This window comes from Notolabrus celidotus, chromosome 20 (genome assembly GCF_009762535.1).
Source record: "Notolabrus celidotus isolate fNotCel1 chromosome 20, fNotCel1.pri, whole genome shotgun sequence".
Lineage (NCBI taxonomy): Eukaryota > Metazoa > Chordata > Actinopteri > Labriformes > Labridae > Notolabrus > Notolabrus celidotus.
Genome location: NC_048291.1, coordinates 1081985 through 1104165, shown reverse-complemented (window position 1 = coordinate 1104165; position 22181 = coordinate 1081985). Strand labels below are relative to the sequence as shown.

The 22181-nt window shown below is 44.6% G+C and overlaps 1 protein-coding gene across 9 annotated transcripts in view; it reads right to left on the bottom strand.

Moving 5' to 3' along the window:
- zgc:162612 (forkhead box transcription factor) overlaps positions 1-19089 on the bottom strand; it is a 49947-nt gene extending 30858 nt beyond the window's left edge. For 4 of the 9 annotated variants that reach the window (XR_004635078.1, XR_004635076.1, XR_004635077.1 and 1 more), the window contains exons 1-3: positions 18975-19089; positions 17267-17330; positions 6138-6246 (exon numbers count right to left, since the gene is read on the bottom strand). The gene's annotated coding sequence lies outside the window, so the exon portion shown is untranslated. Of the gene's footprint in view, positions 1-6137; positions 6247-9189; positions 9234-17266; positions 17331-18974 lie in introns of those variants that run through there. The other 5 variants (XR_004635081.1, XR_004635080.1, XR_004635079.1 and 2 more) reach the window with 2 other exon arrangements.
- Between the last annotated feature and the right edge of the window lie 3092 nt (positions 19090-22181).

The window sequence follows — 22181 nt, the reverse complement described above, 5'->3', positions numbered from 1 at the left end:
GTGAGTGTAACTTCCTGTTTTGAGTTTTAAAGGTGACATATCATGCAAAATTGACTTTTTAATGGTTCTTTACCTGAAATCTGTGTCCCTGTCTGCAACCCCCCCGAGAATGAAAAGAATCCATTCTGCCCCTGTTCTGATTTCTCCACCTTTCTGTAAATGTGTGCTGAAACCAGCCGTTTCAGACTTCAGGGTTTTTGTTACGTAACAACAATATCCGGTCTGTCACGGAGTCAGAGCTCGGAGCTTGTTCAGCCCATAGACTGTATAAAATACAACTCAACCCCTCCTCCGTTTTTCATTCCCTGCACACATGTGTGCTAACAAGGAGCTTAGGAGGGAGGCATGCTAGTTGTAGGCTGTCTTAATAAACACAAAGGTCGCTTTGACTCCCCACGTCTGCAGATTTGAAGATCTAGTGGATGATTTTTATTTATCATGGATAAGCGCTAGCGCTAGTTAGCATAGCCACATAGCTACATGTTGGTAGCTGTGTACCAAGACACACGTCGACATGCTGACAAATAAAACAACAAGAAACACTAAATCTGTGACCAATGGTTCAGAAAGGTCCTGCTGCAGGCGCCTCTCCGTCAGGATCAGATTCTGGATCAGATTCAGAGGGTTGAAGTAACGCGATCTCTGAGCAGCCGTGTATATTCAGCCAACATGTAAACATTAGATCAACGTGCTGGACGGCCGAGGCCACACCCACTTCTGGAGGGGGCGTGGTCAGAGGGAAAACAGACTGTTCTGATGAGGAATGAACAAGAGGGTTTTTCAGGCAGACCAAAATCTGATTTCAAAGTGTTTTTTTGAGCATAAACTTTAAAGACATGTTTTGGGGACCTCTTAGACCAAGATATATTGATGAAAAAAGCGTGATATGTCCCCTTTAACATCTTATTTTACCTCCAGTGTTTCCTCATTAAGATAACATGAGAGTGCTTCCTCAGTTTGTTCAGAAACTTATTTTTATTTTTTATTTATTTATTTTATTGTTTTTATTATTATTGTTGCATATTGTGTTCTTAACCTCAGGATTATGGGATGTGTTTGGGGTCGGGATCTTTATCTTTTTTTTTAATGTATTCTATTGTAAGTTGTTTTTTATGTTCAGCACTTTGTGTTACAATGTCATTGGATGAAAAGTGCTTTATAAATAAAGTCTGATGGATTGATACTTGGAGTGTGCTGTGGGAGGATTTTTAAATGCAGATTAAAAGCTCCAGCTGCTTTGACTGATGACTTTCTGTTTTGAGATCCGTGACATGTTGATGTGTTTGCATACCCTCCGGTCTTAAAACATGAACTCAACTGTCTCAAAACCACCTTTACAAAGACTTTGAACCAATAATGGATTGACTTTTGTTTCTTTTGTTTTATTTTGCTGCTTTGTTTTCCTTTGCTTATCTATTGTAGCATTTCTTTTCTTGTTAAGTGTCTTGGATAAACTTTTAAAGCGCTTTTATGAATAAAATGTGTTATTATTATTATTATTATTATTAAAGGCCCGCCTCCACCTCCTCTTGGAGAGGACACTCTTGTTAAAGAGTTCCTCACTGGAATGGGATGCAAATATGTGACGCAAACCCAAATGACTATGTATTCACTTTCTTTCACTTCCTATCTTCTATTCGTCTCTGGTTGGTTATACAAGTTTATGTCATGGCAAACTTTCATCAGCCACTTACTGGAATAAAAGAGTCCCTAACCTCTGGACAAGTGCATCACTTCCTTCTTAGAACTTGGGATAGTTTAATTGAATTCATGTCTGAGGGGAAACTGGGATGAGAACATGAAGATAAAATGTAAACATGAGAGCAGCAGGGTGCAGACTGAGTTTCAAGATGACTTACTATCTTTCATTGTCGCCCTTAAATCTGAAGCAGCGTTTTCAGAGACAAAAGAAAAGTTTAATTTAATAATGAAGCAGGAAGTAACGCTGCAGTATTTAGAGCACCTTTAACTGAGAGTGACCTCGAGCTCCTGCTGTTTACAGACTCTTTAAGGACTCTCCTTCCTCCTGGTTGACCTCAGGCCGCCGTGTATTCACTCACTATTTGGCTCTTACGTCGAAGAGTTCACATTTCTGGGAATTCCTCGCTCCGTGCACGACCACGACTCAGGGACAACACCTCTCGGGTCTGCAGGGACGACGGAGGTTTACGGTCCATACCTGCCCTTGTCTCCTGCGTAATCAGAGGAAATGAAGAGCAGTCATCGGTGCTCAGAGAGCACATGTGTTTCCTGAAGCGCTCTGAGCAAACACGCATCCCTCTGCTGGTATTTTATCTGCTCCCTGAGCCCACATCAAGGCCTTGGACTGTCCTCCGAACAATGGGCCGAGGAATCCCGCTCTGTGGTCTACGAGAGACCAGGCAGTCATTTAGATAGCTGTATCTGCCTGTCTAGACACACAGGGCATGTCTGCGGTATCACTTGTTGAAACAATGCCGTGTTAATTGCTGTTGGAGTGGCTCTGGGGGAAAACAACAAACACTGTGGAGGAATTTGGGGGTTACCTCTCTGACGGCGTGTTTGCTCTCCGCTCTGGAACAGCTCGTCTTTGTGGAAAGGTTGAACGTGAAGAGAAACAGAAAGAGCCTCACAGCTTCTGGCATGAGGGGATTTCTGGGATCAAATTTATCTGCGGGTCAAGAGACACCCACGCCATTCCAGCCGCCTCACACAGAACAAAACTAGTAAATAATGACTTCCTGTGAAAATGCAGAGCAAGATGTTTCACCAGCTCCCTCCATTTCCCTTCTCCTCTTTCATCTGGAGTCAGAAGGATCCCAGAGGAACACGCTGGAGATTTTGTGGTCATAATGAGTCGGACCCAAACAGCAGAGGAGTAACGGCGGGCAGGAAGAGAAGGCGTGGGTGGTGGAGGTTAAAAGCGGGTCCTGGGTGGAGGGTATTTTGAGCCGTGTTGTGCAGGCTGAGTAATTCTAAGGTCCGCTTGCTTTACTGTGATGTTCTGCAAAGTGAGAACTGCAGTGTGGTTAACCATCCAGTAGTACGCTGCTTTTAGATCCATGGAGAGGATTTGACGTGGTTCAAATACAGAGCGTGAAGAGATGTGAGAGGTTGTTATAACTGAGACGTGATTCAGAGTGTTCAGAGTCCTAAAACCACCAAATACTACGGACATGAAGATTCACTGGAATGCATAAACTCTGTGGACGCCTTGGCAGTCTGTAAACAATGCTGGAGTTTAAAGGGATAGTTTGTGTTTTTAAATTTGGTGGATCCCCTTCAGCTCGGCCTCTTTGATGAGAAACCAACCAGAAAACCAAGATAGATGGCATTTGTGTCATGGTCTCGGCTCCGCCCCCTCCCTCTGAAATAAATCGGACTGGACCGTGTCTTCCATCTCACCACTATCATCTCTCTATCTCTTCATCTCCCTCTATCCCTCTCTCCAACACACTCTCTCCTCTCTCTGCCTGTCTCTCACTTTAACTCTTCCTGTCCCATTAAAGTTACTAACCATAGACCTTTCTGGAGTCCCTGAGCTCCCTTGTCTCGTAGGTTCCTCTGGATCTCTGCTGTAGATTCCTTTTTTGGGGTCTGTTATTCATCCTTTCTTTCTTTCTTCTCTTTCTTTCCTTCTTACTTTCTGTTGTTCTTACTTTTCTTTCTTTCGTTCATCCCTCTCTTTTCATTCATTTTCCTTTCATTCCTTCCTTCTTTCTTTCCTTTTTCCTTTCTTTCTTTTTTTATTCTTTCCTTGTTCCTTCATCCTTTAAGTCTCCTTTCCTTCTGTCATCCCTTCCCCATTTCTTCTCCTCTTTTTCTTTCTTCTGGTCTCCCTTTCTTCTCTCTTTTCTTAGACCTTTCTGGAGTCCCTGAGCTCCCTTGTCTCGTAGGTTCCTCTGGATCTCTGCTGCTGTGGACGTGGTCCAGACTCCAGCTGCTACAACTACTACTATCCGTCTCCCCACTATCATCTCTCTCTCTCTCTTCATCTCCCTCTATCCCTCTCTCCAACACGGTCTCAGCAGATGTGTGTCTAACATGAGTCTGGTCCTGCTGGAGGTTTCTGCCTGTTAAAGGAAGTTTGTCCTTGCCACTGTAACTTGTTAACTGCTGCAAAGTGCTCTGCTCATGGTGGATTAAGATGAGATCAGACTGAGTCCTGTCTGGAAGAGGGGACTGGATCTGATCCGGTCTTGATGTTGGGTCTTTGTTAATAATAGAACATAGAGTACGGTCTAGACCTGCCCTGTTTGGAAAGAGTCTGAGGAGACTTTGGGCTTTTTTTGCCTTGATTTATAGGACAGCTGAAGAGAGACAGGAAACGTGGGATGCAGAGAGTGGGGGGGGGAAGACATGGCAACCTCTGTGACAAGGACTATAGCCTCTGTACATGGGGCGCCAGGCTGTGGGTGCCCCTAGCTGGACTAAATGTAATGGACTAAGCCAAGGACATCTTTTAGGTACTGTGTTTACTTTAAGTTTATCTTATAAACTTAATCAGGGGTAAAAAAAAAGCTGATCAGGACATCTTTGGCACAAACTATTGACAAGTACCTCGTTCAACCCTCCTGCAACAAACTAAACAAAAAGCGAACTATCCCTTTAAACCACATCAGAGCTAACGAATGCTTCCTCCTGATTTGTTGTCTGTGGTCATTAATGTGTTTGTTTGTTTGTGTCTGCACATCAGAAATCTTGTACAGCACACGAGATCAGTTTGCATCCTCACGTGCAAGAACCGAACCAACGCAGGAAAAACATCAGCATCAAGAAGGCATCCGCTAACCGGCCTCTTAAATCACGCCGCATTCCTCCACGGCCCTCAGCATCCCTTCTTTTAATTACTTTCATGCCTGCTTGCTTTTCTTTTCAAAGTCAACAACAAGTTAATATCCACTCATCATCGTCCTGCTATTAATAGTCCTGGAGGGGGACCAGGTTTCCTGCCCGTGATGCAACTTGTTGTCCAGATGTTGACAGCCTTTCAAAACACCGCAGCGGCGACTGAAAACAGTGAAGTCATGGGAAGACAAATAAACACACCCACCTCTCAGAGTGGAGCGCAATGTTGCCTAACAGGGAGAGAGAGAGAGAGAGAGAGAGAGAGAGAGAGAGAGAGAGAGAGAGAGAGAGAGAGGGAGGGAGAGAGAGAGAGAGAGAGGGAGAGAGGGAGAGAGAGAGGGAGAGAGAGAGAGAGAGAGAGAGAGAGAGAGAGAGAGAGAGAGAGAGAGAGAGAGAGAGAGAGAGAGAGAGAGAGAGATAGAGAGAGAGAGAGAGAGAGAGAGGGAGAGAGAGAAAGAGAGAGGGAGAGGGGGGAAAACTCTCAGCGCAGGAATTCTCCCACACAGTGAAAACAGACGCGATGGCTCCCGCTGTGGAAACGACAGATTATGTGACAAAGATGTGAATTAGCTTTTTTAAGTCCTGCAGTAATTACACTTTGTTTGGACAGGGAGGGAAAGTTACGACAGAGGGAGGATGTGTGATATACAAGGGTTCAAGGACTGAGCACATCTGGCTCTCTTATAATAAACTAAACGTCCTTATTTAAAGCTCCTGTGAGGAGTTTTTATGTGGTGATGAATCACACTAGAACAAATAGTGATGCCCTCTAATGACCTAACAAAGCAAACAAGACCACTAACAAGATGAGCAGCTATTTCTAACTGTTAACATCTGAAGCCTCTGATGGGGGGGGGTAGGTGTCAGACTAAGTGACTGTACGCTGCTGATTAAGTCTTTTTCACTTCCCAATATTCTTGATGCATGACTGTGAAAGACAATAAACACTGATCCAACATGCCTCGTTTGTCCACAGGGGGCGCCAAAAACGACTCAAACTGAAAGTTACTCACTGGAGCTTTAAAAGGTGCATTTCAACCAGGAGCTCCGTGGTCTTTTAGCCCCCAGAACTACTTCCCCCTGAACTAAAAGGTTCCTGGTCCCCCATTGTTGTCTGCGTTTCGACCGCGGGCTGAAGTCCCGGGTAGATTGTGTAAATCAGGCCAGTGACGTATGGAGGAAATAAAGTAAATGCACTACACCACCAGACCAGTAGAGGGCAGTAACACAAAGAGGAATGCCATTCATCACAGATGAACAGTCTTTATCTCTGAACGCAGAGCAGGCAGACGTCGCTGTCGTGGTCTTACCTTGATCTTCCTGAAGTCCACAGGTTTGCGGATGAGCTCGTAGTACTCGGGCAGCTCCTTACGGGACGGGAGCTGGATGAAGACTTCACTCAGCTGTCGACCGTTGCTCCTGAAAGGCGACAACAGGAGAGTTAAAATGAATCACTGTGAGCAGAAATGTTTTTTTATAGAAGTATATAAAAAGTGGATTCTAATCTTTTAACCCCGAGAACTACTTTCCCCTGAACTAAAAGGTTCCTGGTCCCCCATTGTTGTCTGCGTTTGGACCGCGGGCTGAAGTCCCGGGTAGATTGTGTAAATCCGTCCAGTGACGTATGGAGGAAAGAAAGTAAATGCACAACACCACCAGACCAGTAGAGGGCAGTAACACAAAGACGAATGCCATTCATCACAGATGACACCATAGAAGCAGACGGACAGGCAGGTATCATTCTGAGCAACACAACAGTTAGCCTGTTAGCATGAAGAGACTCAGCTGGTCTGTTTTAGATGGTGCTATATTTCATCACAGATGGATTCACTGAATCAACACGTGAGAGGAGATAAGCGCGAGTAGCAAAGACGTTTCAACACGGCTTTAAAATCCTTTAGAAAAAAAAATTGAAAAAAAAAAAAAATGAAAAAAAAAATTTGACAAAAAAAATTGAAAAGAAAAATTTAAAAAAAAAGAAAAAAAAATTTGACAAACATTTTTTTTTTTTGAAAAAAAACATTTTGAATTTTTTTTTTTTTTTTATAAAAACACTTTGAAATTTTGTTGGGACAAAACAAATTTGACAAAAAAATTTAGAAAAAAAAAAAAAAATGACAAAAAAGTTGACCCGGAGCCTGTAAAAAAAGTTTTTTTTTCTCAAATTTGAAATTGTGCTCCAAAAGCAGAAAAACATGAAAAGAAGTGAAAATTTTGTGCCTGCGGTTAAAAACATGGAAAAAGCAATGAATGAATCAACACCAGTAGAGGGCAGTAACACAAAGAGGAATGCCATTCATCACAGATGACACCATAGAAGCAGACGGACAGGCAGGTATCATTATGAGCAACACAACAGTTAGCCTGTTAGCATGAAGAGACTCAGCTGGTCTGTTTTAGATGGTGCTATATTTCATCACAGATGGATTCACTGAATCAACACGTGAGAGGAGATAAGCGCGAGTAGCAAAGACGTTTCAACACGGCTTTAAAATCCTTTTGAACTCAAAAAGCCGTGATCGCAGAGATCGGCCGGTGTTTTGGTTTAAACAGCGACCCTGTTAACTGGAGACTCTCAGCCGGATGCATCCCTCATAAACGTCTTTAGACCATCATTAAATATCTGATGAGGATATTTTGAAATCTTAATAAAAACTAAACTAGTTTGCATTCCCAGGAACTCCCTCTGTGTTTCAACAGTTGTGTAAACTCCACAAACACTGACACGTTCAGCTGAAGGTCTCCAGTTTACAGGGTCACTTTTAAAAGCGGAACACCGGGAGGAGAGACGCATTCACGGTGGGCTGAGAGAAGACTACTGTTACAAGCTGCTAAATCAAGAGAATCACAGCTTCTTCTTTTGAAAAGTACACACACATACAAAAAAGATAGAACAAATAAAAACTAATGAAAGAAAGAGAAATCAAGAGAATCACAGATGTGTGTGATGTTATTGTGGACGGAGGGAGGAATAAAAACACTGAGGTTAATCTACCAATCAGACACCTTCAGCATTGCAGGCCCCGCCCCCTGAAAGTCCCGGGACCTCTGAAAAGTTTTACCCCCCTAGCAGGGGCTTTTTAAGGGGGAGATTATCTACCCCTGAACTAAATTTAGACCCTGGGTCCACTGGTCCAAACGCACCTTATGTAGCTGACTGATTAATTGACACACGCTGTATAGGCTGTGAATTATATATTTGCATAATTAGGGGCGTGGCTTAGTTGAATGACAGGTGAGTGTTGTAGATGTTTGCAAGGAAGCTAAAAGCCCGCCTCAATGTGATCAAAAGTCAGATTCAGTCAGCATATCCACTTCAAAACCTCTTCAGAAACTGATGCATGACTTCACAGAGACTACATCCATGTTTTCTAAAGTCTATGAGGGGAGTAGCTGTTTAACTCTTTAACTCCTGCACTTCAGCCTCTGTTGTCTGCAGGAAGTGGGCTCTCAGGGGACAACCTTTAACATGATGCATGGAGGAAATCTATAAAATGGATGGAAAAACAGGAAACGTTAAACTTGATAAAAGCGGCCTGCTTCATGACCTCTACACTCTCAGATTCACGGGACAGGAAAAACATATATCCTTATGTTCTGAGAGCGTAACTACAGATAAGGGTTTTTAAGGACAAGGTGCTTTTTGATCTTTGAGTGTTTCAGAGCTGACGTTCACAGACGCTGCTGAGTTTAGCTTTATTACATCTCAAACTCTCACTGCAGTAAATAACCCGGAAAGTGTCGGCTTTATAAAAATATATCTCACACCTTCGGTTCCTCAGTCTCCTGACCCACATTGCTGCAGGCAGAAAATAATAACTCACACATTTTTATAAGCACGAGTGAGAGCGTAAGTGAGAACACAATTGCAGGCTTAGCTGTGCTGTAAACGTGTTTGGTGGTGTGTGAAAAGCAAACACCTGCTCCACCCAGGAAGACTGAGACCGGCTCTGTCAGGAGGATCTGGTTTCACTGAGCGAGCGGCCTCTGCAACCCGCGAAAAAACACTTTCATATGTGCAAAGTTTTCACCACAGTAAAATGCATCTGAAACAGGAAGTTCAGTCAGGACCACTCTCCTCAAAACAATTAAATTATCTGCATGCAGTGAGTTATATTTGGTGGTATGGTTCTGCTCTGGGAGCTCCCTGCCCTTCCATGTGCCTACGTGGAATGCTAAAGCCTGAGGTGGGCAGAGCACACCTCCCCTGTCTGTCATCTCTATGTGTGACAAGCTTTTATCATCACTGAGTACACTGCATAAGTTAAATTAGTTTAATATTAATACTCATGCTCACGGAGTCCCTATGTGGGGTTTTATTTTGAAATTGAGCGGATGTTGTATTCAACCCTCCAGCCTTACTTCCTGTCCAGGCCGATCTACTCTGTTCAACTTGAGGGCTTTGTTTTCTGTCAGTGACCTGCTTCTTGTTGCTCTCACTCTTTTCATTCCACAGGTGTGTCAGTGTTTCAGACGGTTCAGTCCGGCGTTCGTCACGCTGCTATTGTCTCTGCTCACGGCGGTGGAAGTGACTCCAGCCTGTGAGTCAGCGGTAATTAATGTAGAGCGTTTGAACAGAGAGTAAATACATGTGTAAGAATGTTTGATGAGACAGGAAGTTAAAGAACAAAGCAGACCAAGGACAGAGACTCACATATCTCAAGGTAAAACTACATCCCTGTTAAACCGTTAGCTACTGTTAGCATCAATCAATCTTTATTTATAAAGCGCCAAATCACAACAAACATTATCCTCAAACTAGGTTAGGTTTAGGAACTAAGTCCACTGACAATACTGTGGGTTAGGGTTAGGCAAGAACCCCGAGTGGTCAGGGTCAGGGAGGGGATAAATTGAGAGTGAGCCCAAAGGTTCGGGTTAGGGTTAAAGTCCACTGACAAAGACTAAGGGTTAGGTTTTAGGTAAACAGAGCAGGTCTAGACCGTCCTCTATGTTCTATTATTAACAAAGACCCAACATCAAGACCGGATCAGATCCAGTCCCATCTTCCAGACAGGACTCAGTCTGATCTCATCTTAATCCACCATGAGCAGAGCACTTTGCAGCATTTAGCAAGTTACAGTGGCAAGGACAAACTTCCTTTAACAGGCAGAAACCTCCAGCAGGACCAGACTCATGTTAGACACACATCTGCTGAGACCGTGTTGGAGAGAGGGATAGAGGGAGATGAAGAGAGAGAGAGATGATAGTGGGGAGACGGATAGTAGTAGATGTAGCAGCTGGAGTCTGGACCACGTCCACAGCAGCAGAGATCCAGAGGAACCTACGAGACAAGGGAGCTCAGGGACTCCAGAAAGGTCTAAGAAAAGAGAGAAGAGAGGGAGACCAGAAGAAAGAAAAAGAGGAGAAGACATGGGGAGAGAATGACAGAAGGAAAGTAGACAAAGGATGAAGAAACATGGAAAGAACAAAGAGAGAGAAAGAATGAAGTAAAGAAAGAAAGGATGAATAACAGACCCCAAAAAAGGAATCTACAGCAGATATCCAGAGGAACCTACGAGACAAGGGAGCTCAGGGACTCCAGAAAGGTCTATGGTTAGTAACTTTAACGGGGATTCGTGGACTTTTGGAAACATTGCCCGGTGGACACTTGAAGAACTGCAGTTGTTTTGCACTTCATCACTGGAGGTTGGCTTTAAGAAGCACATGAGGTCATCAGAGAGGAGATTCAGTTTCTAAAGTAATGGGCACAAAGTTAGTCAGCATCCTTCAGAGCAGGGCGAGTCATCAGAATGAGTTTGTTTCCAGGGAAGTGTATTCAGTAAAACCTCTGAGTACCTCAGTCAGTGTTGGTCCTCTGTTGTTAATGATATATTTTGGTGTTATAGGAACTCTGTGGCCCTTTCTTCTTCTGGTAAAGCTGTGGTATGTACACGCATTTCTGTGTTTCCTTCCCTTTTACAGAAAAACACAGACAACAAAAGTGTAAAACCACAAACAACAGAACCGGCCACCCTCAGACTCTCTGCCGCGGGCTTCCTGAGGAAACGCTCACTTCACTGAATACCAACCTCACACAGAGTTTCTGCAGGTCTGAGGGCAGGCATCACTGTTTCCTCTCACGTCTCCTCAGAGCTTACAGCTTTCTGAGAGGAAGAGCGAGATTTCTACAACTGAAGCGTTTACATGAAACACGACTCTCAGGTTTGTCCTGCAGCGGGGCGAGCATCAACCTCGTCTTAACTCAAAGGAAGACAGATTAATACTCAAGTAACTTGTCGACATGTATCATGACCACAGAGAGCTATCAGTCACAGCATCTACACCTGGATGCTTCTTCCTCCAACACCTTCAGTCTGCTTTAAAAACATCTAAAGAGACAAAGATCTCCCTGCAGCAGCCTTCAGCTTGCAGGAGCAGCATCAGTGTCACCCTCTCTGACCCTGGAGAGTTTGAATTCATCCTCATCACCTGTGTTTGATCATTTGCTCTGAATTCACTTTAATATTTCATGTCTTGGTCTCACCTCGACTTCTTCTGCTCGGGGAGCTGGCAGGAAAATGTCCAGGGAAAGTCGGGGTGCAAATTTCAGTTGTTTGCGATGACAGATTCAGCCCAGCCTGAACGTTTCATACGCTTCACTCTGACTCTGAGGATTGGGAACCTTTGCATTCGTCTGTCTTACATCAGACCTCCACCAGATCCGTGCTTTCTCTCCTCCGTCAACACCCACCGGTTGTGTTTTCAGGACCTCCGGACAGCTGGAGTCATGTGACCGAGGTTTCCCCTTCTGTAATCCCTGAATCAAGGATTCTCCTCCTCCTCCTCTCCTCATCCATGTTGTCTTTCTGGTCCTCTGAAAACCTCTGACCTGTTGACTCCAGGCCTGGCTCCGCTCATCATGACTTTGGTTTGTTGTTGTAGTTAAGTGAAATACGATCTGGTGATAACACAGAGTGTTTGATTCTGAAAATTAACCGGATGTTTTCATTTTGTTTTGGTGAAACCTGACTTCCTGTCCCGCTCCATCTGCTCTGTTGAGATTGATGCGTCGTGCTCTGGCATCCGGCACAAATAGAAGTCTTGTGTATCTGATCCGGAGGACTCTGACCTGCTGGATCAGAGACGCAGCTGGAACACAACGGAGCAGATCCAGTGGAAGTTAACACATTGACTAGAATAGAAACGTATCAGATCCAGTGCTGTGACGGATCAGAGACAGATCTGGAGGAATTTGGCCTTCAGGCGGGGAGAGCACACCTTCCCTCTCTTCCATGTGCATACATAAAAGACCATGGCAGGGAGAGCAGCAGCAAAGAAGAACACTATGTGAGGAAGTAAAAGCAGCTTCTTTTTGTACTTGAAGTCATATTTTTGGACTTTTATCCCTTTATTCAGAGAGGACAGGACGGTGGGTAGAGCAGGAAACCAGGAGAGCGAGAACAGGAAGTGACATGTGAGGGAAGGAGATTGGGTTCAATCCGGGGCCCGCCCACTTGAGGCCTCTCAAGTGCTCCGGCATCCGGCAGAAATAGAAGTCTTGTGTATCTGATCTGGAGGACTCCGACCTGCCGGATCAGAGACGCAGCTGGAACACAACGGAGCGGATCCAGTGGAAGTTAACACATTGACTAGAATAGAAATGTATCAGATCCAGTGCTGTGACGGATTAGAGACAGACCTGGGATTAGAGGTTTACATCTTTCTGAAACATAGAGGACTTCCTCTCTTCAAACATCCTGTCCGTGTTAGAGATCTCAGCCTCTCCTCTCAGACTGATTTACAGGTTTAATGACTTCTTGAACAGACCGCTGTCTTTCACTCAAATTATCAAGCCGCTCATTTCCGACCACAGAGACCAAACTACGTGACAGGGATATAAAATCTCACAGAGATGCAAAGAAAGTGGATCACTTTATTTATAGAGCCGGACTAAACAAAATACGAGAGTGAGAGAATCCTGACAGAGGACCCGGGAGCTTTCATGCCTCGTCAGAGCGCTTCTTTCCTCCCATGTGTCGTCCAGATGCTGAAACCCAAACATGACGGCAGCGATCCGGCACACCAAGCTGGATGGAGGAAGGATCATGTCATTGAAACCGCAGGAATCCAAACAGAATCCTTCCTGCTCAGCACAATCATCCCCCTCAATGAAACCTCCAATTTCAACGAAACGCAGCTCATCTCCAAACCTCGCCGGAGCCGACCGCAGAAACGATCCGCTCTCAGTGATCGAGGCCGAAGCTGGAGAGAGGTTCGTGCATAAACATGTGACTCACGGCGAGGAGGGTGGGAAAGGGATCGGGAGATAATTGGCTTCAATTGAAACAAGACGAAGACGCAAGGAGGATCTGACTAAAGGCTAATCAGGATAATAGCAACATGTGTTTCAGGACATCTCCTCCTCCTGCGATGACACCCGGCTCCATCCTTCAGACAGCTCATCATAATAAACAATAGAGCGGGATCACACAGCTATTTCCAGCCTCACATGAAACACAAGATGATTGCTGGGAGCTGTGAAAGTGTCCAGATGAGGTATGCTCTGGAAAGTTTCGTGCCTCCGGGAACAGAGAGCGGACTCTGAGGTGCGTGGCTGCAACGGTTCTCATGCATGTCTACAGTTTCTCTCCCCCAGGGGTCACGATCCGGGGAGGAAAGACTAAGTTCCTTGTCTGCAGTTTCAGGTTTTACAGTTAAATACCTCACATAACTTCCCAGCCTGCAGGAACACAGTCGGTACTCAGGTCAGCAGGGGTGCTGGGGGTCCCCGAGCCGCCATGTGCCGGGCCCTGTCACCGTGATACGGCCCAGAGTCACACACAACACGCGGCTGTTCAAAGCAACTGTGGTTCCACAACTGGTCCAGGTCTCCTAAACGCCCTCTGTGTGAAATGAAACACCGCCAGAGAGCGGGAGGTCGACACAGTGACGACAAGGTGCAGTCGCAAATCATAACGAAGCATCCGCCAATGAGAAGGACTCAGTAAAACCTCCTTTAACAGTCAGAAACCTCAACCGGGACCAGGGTCTCTGATGGAAACTCATCCACTCATGAAGCAAGGACTTTACTGTTAATCCCTGACTCAATACTTCCAAAGATTCCCACCCCTGCTCTAAGTTTCTCAGCCCTGCGTACACGATAAAGCCTCTTAGTGTGCACTGCAGGGCGTGATGTTATCTCAGGGACGCGGAAAGCCTTACACCAACAGAAACCTGGTCTCAGGTCTAAAGTCAGCGGCCCTGCAGCACAAATAAGACCGACAGCCGGCCTTTCTTTGATGCAGAACACACCGGACATCAGTCATCATCAGATCCTGTCAGATATTAACATGTCCTGAGTTTTTACAACAAATGAAGGTGTGCTGCTGTGCCTCGTGAGTAGATTTACACGTCACTTAATCCAGTAAATAAGTTAAAAGTAGTATGGGAGGTCATCAACCAGTCAGGGTCCGGGAGGCAGACACCCTCTCTACTTTTAAGAGTAGGCTTCAAACTTTCCTTTTTGATAAAGCTTATAGTTAGAGCTGGATCAGGCTTGGACCAGGTCTTAGTTCTGCTGCTATAGGCTTAGACTGACACACTGGGATCCTGTCTTTCCCTCTCTCTCCTCTCCCTGCCTGTCTCTCACTTTAACTCTTCCTGTCCCATTAAAGTTACTAACCATAGACCTTTCTGGAGTCCCTGAGCTCCCTTGTCTCGTAGGTTCCTCTGGATCTCTGCTGTAGATTCCTTTTTTGGGGTCTGTTATTCATCCTTTCTTTCTTTCTTTCTTTCTTTCTTTCTTTCTTTCTTTTTCTTTCTTATTCTTCTTCTTTCTTTCTTCTTTATTTATTCCTTCTTTATTTCTTCTTCTTTCTCTCTTTTTTCTTTTTCCATCCTTCTTTCTTTCTCTCTTTCATTCCCTTTTCCTTTCATTTCATTCCTTCTTTCAATCTTTTTTTATCCTTTCTCTCTTTTTTCTTTCCATGTTTCTTCATCCTTTATGTCTCCTTTCCTCACCCCGTCCTTTCCTTCTATCCTTTCCTTCCCCATTTATTCTCCTCTTTTTCTTCTTCTGGTCTCCCTCTCTTCTCTTTTCTTAGACCTTTCTGGAGTCCCTGAGCTCCCTTGTCTCGTAGGTTCCTCTGGATCTCTGCTGCTGTGGACGTGGTCCAGACTCCAGCTGCTACAACTACTACTATCCGTCTCCCCCACTATCATCTCTCTCTCTCTTCATCTCCCTCTATCCCTCTCTCCAACACGGTCTCAGCAGATGTGTGTCTAACATGAGTCTGGTCCTGCTGGAGGTTTCTGTCTGTTAAAGGAAGTTTGTCCTTGCCACTGTAACTTGCTAAATGCTGCAAAGTGCTCTGCTCATGGTGGATTAAGATGAGATCAGACTGAGTCCTGTCTGGAAGATGGGACTGGATCTGATATGGTCTTGGTGTTGGGTCTAGACCTGCTCTGTTTGGAAAGAGTCTGAGGATGATGTTTGTTGGGATTTGGCGCCTCAAGCCTTGAGTGTTTAAGTAGAAAAGCTGAAATCTGCCATGTAAACATGAACACGCCTGCCTGCAGGTGCACCTGCCTCTTAAAGGAACAGAGCAGAGACACCTTTGAATGATTAAGGGACTTCATCGTAGCTCTTTGCTTCACTTAGCACCGTTTAACGAGCAACATGTGGCAGGAGTTACTGTAACTCTCTTTGTGCCATGTGCTTTAAACTGTGCGTTTTTAATTGTTGGATTTGGCCCTTGGGTTGTTTTTATTTAAGATTCTTAAAGGATAACAAAGACATAAAAACAGACATATTTTCATACTGTTGAGCTTTTTAAAGCATGAATTGATAACATTTTGAGTTTGTAGACAGTACACATAAAATCCACCCAAAATATCCGTCCTGTTGATAGGAAGATGTCGAATGTGTGTCTTATTGATGTGTTTCTGGACAACACTGGAGCTTTATTGCAAAGAAGATCAGATATATCAGAGTTAATAAGAACTGAAACTCAGATTTGTTTTTGGTCTTTTCATAAAAATGTTAAATATTAAATATTATGACTTTATTTCAGTTTGATCTGAGGTTGTGTTTTGAGTCGAGGGTTGCTGCACGGGGAAAAAGACCAGATGTGCACATTGAGATCACACACAGCCTCTACCTGAGTCACACACACCATATACAAGAAGAGGACTCTCATTATAATACAGCGTGTGTGTGTGTGTGTGTGTGAAGATGTGAGAGTGTGAAGATGTGAGTGTGTGGGTGTGAGAGTTGAGTAGATGGAGTTGCGAGTGCACACAGCTCGAGACACATGCAGTGTTTCAGAACGATAAGTGTGACCGTGTGAGCGTACACACTCTCATGATAATGTGTGAGTGAGTGTGTGTGTGTGTGTGTGTGTGTGTGTGTGTGTGTGTGTGTGTGTGTGTGTGTGTGTGCAAGTCAGGTCAGATTGGTTGTAATGGGTTCCAGAGGTTGGACGTGTTAGCCAATAAAAACACAAGAACCCACAAAATGTTGAGCAATTCACTTCCTGTGGCGTGGAGTTTATCAGCGCTGAGGGTGCCAAAGACAGATGACCGGCTCTGCTGGTTTATGAGCGCCGCCGGGTTATTGTAGTCTGATAATTCTTTCACACACATTTCTCTTTCTTCAGCTTCAGGAAACGACAGCGAGGGCCGTGGGGGGGGGGGGGATAAACCGAAACACATGCAGCTAAAACTGATCCAAAAACCCTCAACAGGAGAGAGAGAGCGCCTGAACTGCATCCAGGATTGTGTTCACGGAGTAAGACACCGCTGTGACGTCACCTGTGTTTTCAAGCCTTGTGATTGGCCCACTGGTCTCCATCATGTTGGTTTTATGGAGCCAGGTGTGACCACATTATGACGAGGGGGTGGCAAACTATCAACACCTGTGGTTAATTCGTTAGCCGGGAATAAGCTGGTGAATACTCATGTTTTCCTCAGAGTGGGAATCAATCACAGTCTCAGCAGATGTGTGTCTAACATGAGTCTGGTCCTGCTGGAGGTTTCTGCCTGTTAAAGGAAGTTTGTCCTCTCTGCTGTAACTTGCTAATTACTGTGAGGTGCTATCCTCATGATGGATTAAGGTGGGGTCAGACTGAGTCTTACCCTGTCTTGGTGTTGGGTCTCTGTTCATAATTTGACATAGAGTGGTCTAGACCTGCTCTGTTTGTAAAAGCATCTTGAGATAACCTTTATTATGATTTGGCGCTGTATGAATAAAGAGTGATTGATTGGATCTGCAGGACACTCTCTGTGTCCTGCAGGACACTCTCTGTGTCCTGCAGGCTGGCTTGATTTCTGCCTTCTGACCAAAAGTCCTGACTCTCTGATTCCTCTATGGATCATCTCGCCAGGTGTTCCTGCACCCTGATGTATTCTAAAAATGAGTTTTACCTCCTTATCTGCAGAGGACAAGATTGCAGCATGTGCATGGTCTCAGGGTGTGGCTTCAGAGAGTGTGTTCACTCACCTGAATCTTTGGAGGGTGAACGACAGGAACCAGGACACTCATCCTCTACGTCCGGCCATCATCTCTGTGAGACAGAACAGGAAATCAATGCTGGGGCGACACAGAGCAAGCTAACATGCTGAGTAAAGCAAGTGTAGAATACCTGCTAATAATAATAACAACAGTGTTCAGTGCTGGTGTCAAGGTCTTATTATGGCTACCAACTAAAGTCATTTGAAATAACACTGGTATGACAAGAGATTATATTGTCTTTTAATATTACATGAACTTATTGCTGTCCTCCACAGACCCTCTAGTCCCATGTACAGACCCGGTGCTTGACTTGTGTCTTGTAGCATGTATGTATGATGGATGTGTTGTAGATGTTAAATGTTGTATGGTAAGCTATAAATTAATTTGTCACAATTACTATTATAAGTTGCATTTCCACCAAGAGTCCCGGGGTCTTTTAGCCCCCTGAACTAAAAGGTTCCTGGTCCCCCATTGTTGTCTGCGTTTCGACTGTGGGGCTGAAGTCCCGGGTAGATTGTGTAAATCAGACCAGTGACGTATGGAGGAAATAAAATTATATTAAATAGTATTTTGAATTCTTAATAAAAACTAAACTAGTTTGCATTCCCAGGAACTCCCTCTGTGTTTCAACAGCTGTGTAAACTCCACAAACACTGACACGTTCAACAGAAAGTCCCAGGACCTTTGAAAAGTACTACCCCCCCCCAAGCAGGGGCTTTTTATGGGGGAGATTATCTACCCCTGAACTAAATTTAGACCCTTGGTCCTCCAGGTGAAATGCACGTAGTTCAGGGGTAAAGTTCCTGCGGTGGAAATACACCTATAGAATGTTATAATCACATTAAACTGTCATTATATCCTCACTCTCAAGACCGGCCTGAGACGGACTACTTTCTGTGGATTGATTTGAAATGGTGTGTGATCAGGTTGTTCCTGGTGTTGCTTTGGTTGTTGAGATACACCAAGCACTCAACTGTATTTATATGACACCTTTCAAACAGCCCTAAGTGCTTCACAAGAACAGAGAGACAGAAAACAGCAGAAATGGTCAAATAATAAAAAACATAATCGTAGATAAAATACTTCAAAATAAAATAAAAATACAGTAAAATTTATAAAATAAGTAAGGAAAAATTAAAATCTGTTAAACTGAAAAATATCAGAAAAATACAGGAAATAAATGGATTAATAAATAAATAATATAAATACATTTAAAAACAATAACTATGATGACAACAGCAGCAAAGAGCTAACGTTCAGAGGCTGAATTAGCAGACAGCTAGCAGCATCCGCCTGTCTGTCAAACTGGTGAACTCAAAGCACCTTATAAATCTTAACATGTGATTTATAAAGAAAGTAATCCACTGTAAAGCTGTCAGGATACAGACATGGTTAGGGTCTGCTGTAAGGTTCTGTGTTTTAAAATGAGGCCTAATGGGTTTTGGCTCACTTTTGGAAGCAGCCTCAAGTGGCCACTTCAGGAACTGCAGCCTGGTTTGTTTTTCTTTATGTGTTTTACAGTGAAGAGAGAAATAAAAGACTTCAGACAGGCTGAGAAGTGAAGCACTGAAGCTCCTCACATCCATCCAAAGAGCTCCCAGACGTCCCTCTCTTCTTTTTATGACAAACACATGAAACCAGAGAGAAACCAACAATACTTTTGGTTTCAGTTAAGTACAGGATCAGTGAAACATACCCGGCCCGGCCTTTGTGCTGGTCTTGGCGAGCCTGCCGGTTTCCCCCTTCGTGGGCCCTCACCGCGCTCTCAGAGCTGCAGCGTAATGAACGGTTTCTGCTGGGCTGTTTTTGGACACACTGTGGAAGAAGAATGCACAGATTATATTCACTGCACATATAAGCAGAGACACAGACGAGTGGAGGAAGACTTCACGGTGTCTGTGTGAAAGCTCTCGTTACTCAGAACGTCTTCTTGTGGGGTCTTTGAAACGCAGAGATATAATCCAGATCTGATTCTGGGAGCAAAGGATCACGCAGCAGCAGCAGCAGCAGCAGCAGCAGCAGCAGCAGAGATGTTTGTCAGTAAGAGTTGTGCAACATGCTTTCTGCTGCTTGTGAACGCTCAAGATTATTCATATCTACTCAGACTTAACAGCATTTTATTATTTCAAGAAATGATCAAGACTTTGGTGCATGAATGTTTCTGAAGGTGTTTGTTCTCACACGTTCCTCACAGCATGAAGTTTTCCCTTTAAGAAGAAGAGGGCGGCGAGCGAGGGATGAGTCTCTGGAGGTCGTACACGAACACGCTGTGACACAACGATGGACGAAGCAACAAAGACCTACGAGTATTCAGATCCGTGCAGACAGTGGCGCCGGATAGGGGGAAAAGTTAGGATGATTCTAAGGGCCCATGACTGACAGGGGGCCGGAAAAAAAATCAGTCATAAGTAATATTTCATTCAGAACACCCTGCCACGGTATCTGCATGAAATGGTACAGCCCAGCATGAGTCGTGTTAATCAGCTGTGCCACAGTCAGACAGAAGTTACACAGAGTGCGCTAAAGGCAGCTAAAAGGTCTGGAAAGACCAAGTCTGGGTCCCAGAGAAGGAGGAAGAGGAGAGTGAGAAGAAAGGGGCGACAGTATGTCCCCCAGTGTCTCTCCAGGAAAGGTTGGTCTAGTCTTTGAGTGGTTCAAATCAACCTGTCTGCTAGTTTGATGTCCACAATGAGATGACCTATGTTGTAGCTAATTATACTGAATGGGTTTCCCCGCCCTCCCTACCAGACTCAGCAGCTGATGAGTCAGCAGGTGTCTCCCCACAACTCCCCCCAACCCCATGAACAAGAAGGTGAGCAGCGTAGCATGTCAATTAGCATTATTGAAGGGGGTCTGTGGGACTCTCTTTTTCTCTCTCTATCTGTACTATTACAAAAGTACAGATAGTTCTGGGACCCCCTCTGAAACGAGATGGCACATCTCAAGGGGTTTATCCCAATAAATACAATTTCTTACAAAAGCCTTTAAAAACAAAGAACAAAGCTAAGCTACATAAGCTACAGCCTATAGTCTGTTTTGGATGCTGGGCAGGTTGAAGCATTGAGGGATTTAGTCTGTTTTAATGTCACATCTGGGTGGATTGGATCCTGGAGATGTGGTTACAGCAGTTGCACAGGGTCCTTGTGGCCTTTGGTGATGGCGCCCAATGTGATATTTTTTCCTGGGGCCCAAAATCCCTGGCGGCGCCCCTGCGTGCAGATGTCATGTTTCTTGTTCTTGGTGTTGAAAATTATTTTTAATCATCCTGTCACGAGCTTCTCTCCTGGGTTAACACGTTTACATGATACAAACAGCATCTCCCGATCTCACTCACTCTGAATTTTCACATCAGCTCACCCGACTTTAGGCCGAGATGTTTACTCACAGGATGACTTGAAAATTTTTGGATGAAGACACGAAGAAGGGCGCGAACTTGGCCAAATGGTTAAGTTGTGTGCCCATGACGCCCGGGTTTGAATCCAGCCTGTGGCCTCCTTCCTGCACGTCAACCCCCCTGGACTCTCTCCCAGTTTCCTACACTATCCACTGTCCTCTCCTCTATCAGTAAAGGTCTCCAAAAATATACTTAAAATAAAAAAAAGAAGTCACAAAGAAAACTATGTCTGTTGGCGTTTGCACATGCAGCTCATTCATGCACACGTGAGATCAGTTGAAAGGGTCCTAGCAGGTGTGTGACGCCTGGTGATACGGCCGTGCCTTTGAGCTTATCAGTCGTCGTGTATTTTGTAGCATTTCTTGAATAAAGCCTTCCTGAGAGGAAGCCGGCCTCTGCAGTCCGCCCTGTGAAATCAAAAACCCTATTTACGTTGGAGGTGAAACGCTTGTATGTGTGTGTGTGTGTGTGTGTGTGTGTGTGTGTGTGTGTGTGTGTGCTGAAAGATACGGCTATTCAAACGGGACAATGGGGGTGTTGTAAGCAGGTATTTTTAACCTCTGTGTTAAGTACCCTCACATCACTTCTACCTCACTTGCTATGACAGTGACAGACGCCGTTTATAATCTTTGCGTCTGGCTGATATCTGTGACGTTTCCTGATCACGTATTAGATTGGCTATTGTTGTTCTAATCTGGCTCTACCTGTCTGCAGCTCGGCTTCCTTTAAATCCATCTCTGCAGGGCTTTTATTCAAACAGCAGCTCCCTGCTGGAAGTCATTCATTACCTTTCCCTGGGAAAGCAGAAATAATACCCGGTGATCGTGGGTTTGGTGCTCTCATTAACAATTAAATCTTATCTTCAATATTTAAAGGAAAAAGATGGAGTTAAAGAGGTTAAAGCAGATGATGGTGATTAATGATGGGAACATAGAAGCTAGAGAGGAGAACAAAGCACTCAGGAAACAAAAGTCTGCTGCAGACAAATTAAAAAGATCATGTTAGCTACTGAACATGAATACGTCCACATGTGAACTCAAACAGCTGATCTGTTCACCTTGAAGTTACACAGACTTCAAAAACCTCTGCAGAAAGTCACGTGAGTCCGGCTCCACTCTCTCTCGTCCGTTAACACCCACCGGTTGTGTTTTCAAGACCGCCGGACAGCTGGAGTCATGTGACCGAGGTTTCCCCTTCTGTAATCACTGAATCAAGGATTCTCCTCCTCCTCCTCTCCTCATCCATGTTGTCTTCCTGGTCCTCTGAAAACCTCTGACCTGTTGACTCCAGGTCTGGCTCCGCTCATCATGACTTTGGTTTGTTGTTGTAGTTAAGTGAAATACGATCTGGTGATAACACAGAGTCTTTTATTCTGAAAATTAACCGGATGTTTTCATTTTGTTTTGGTGAAACCTGACTTCCTGTCCCGCTCCATCTGCTCTGTTGAGATTGATGCGTCGTGCTCCGGCATCCGGTGAACATAGAAGTCTTGGGGCGCTGGTGGCCTAG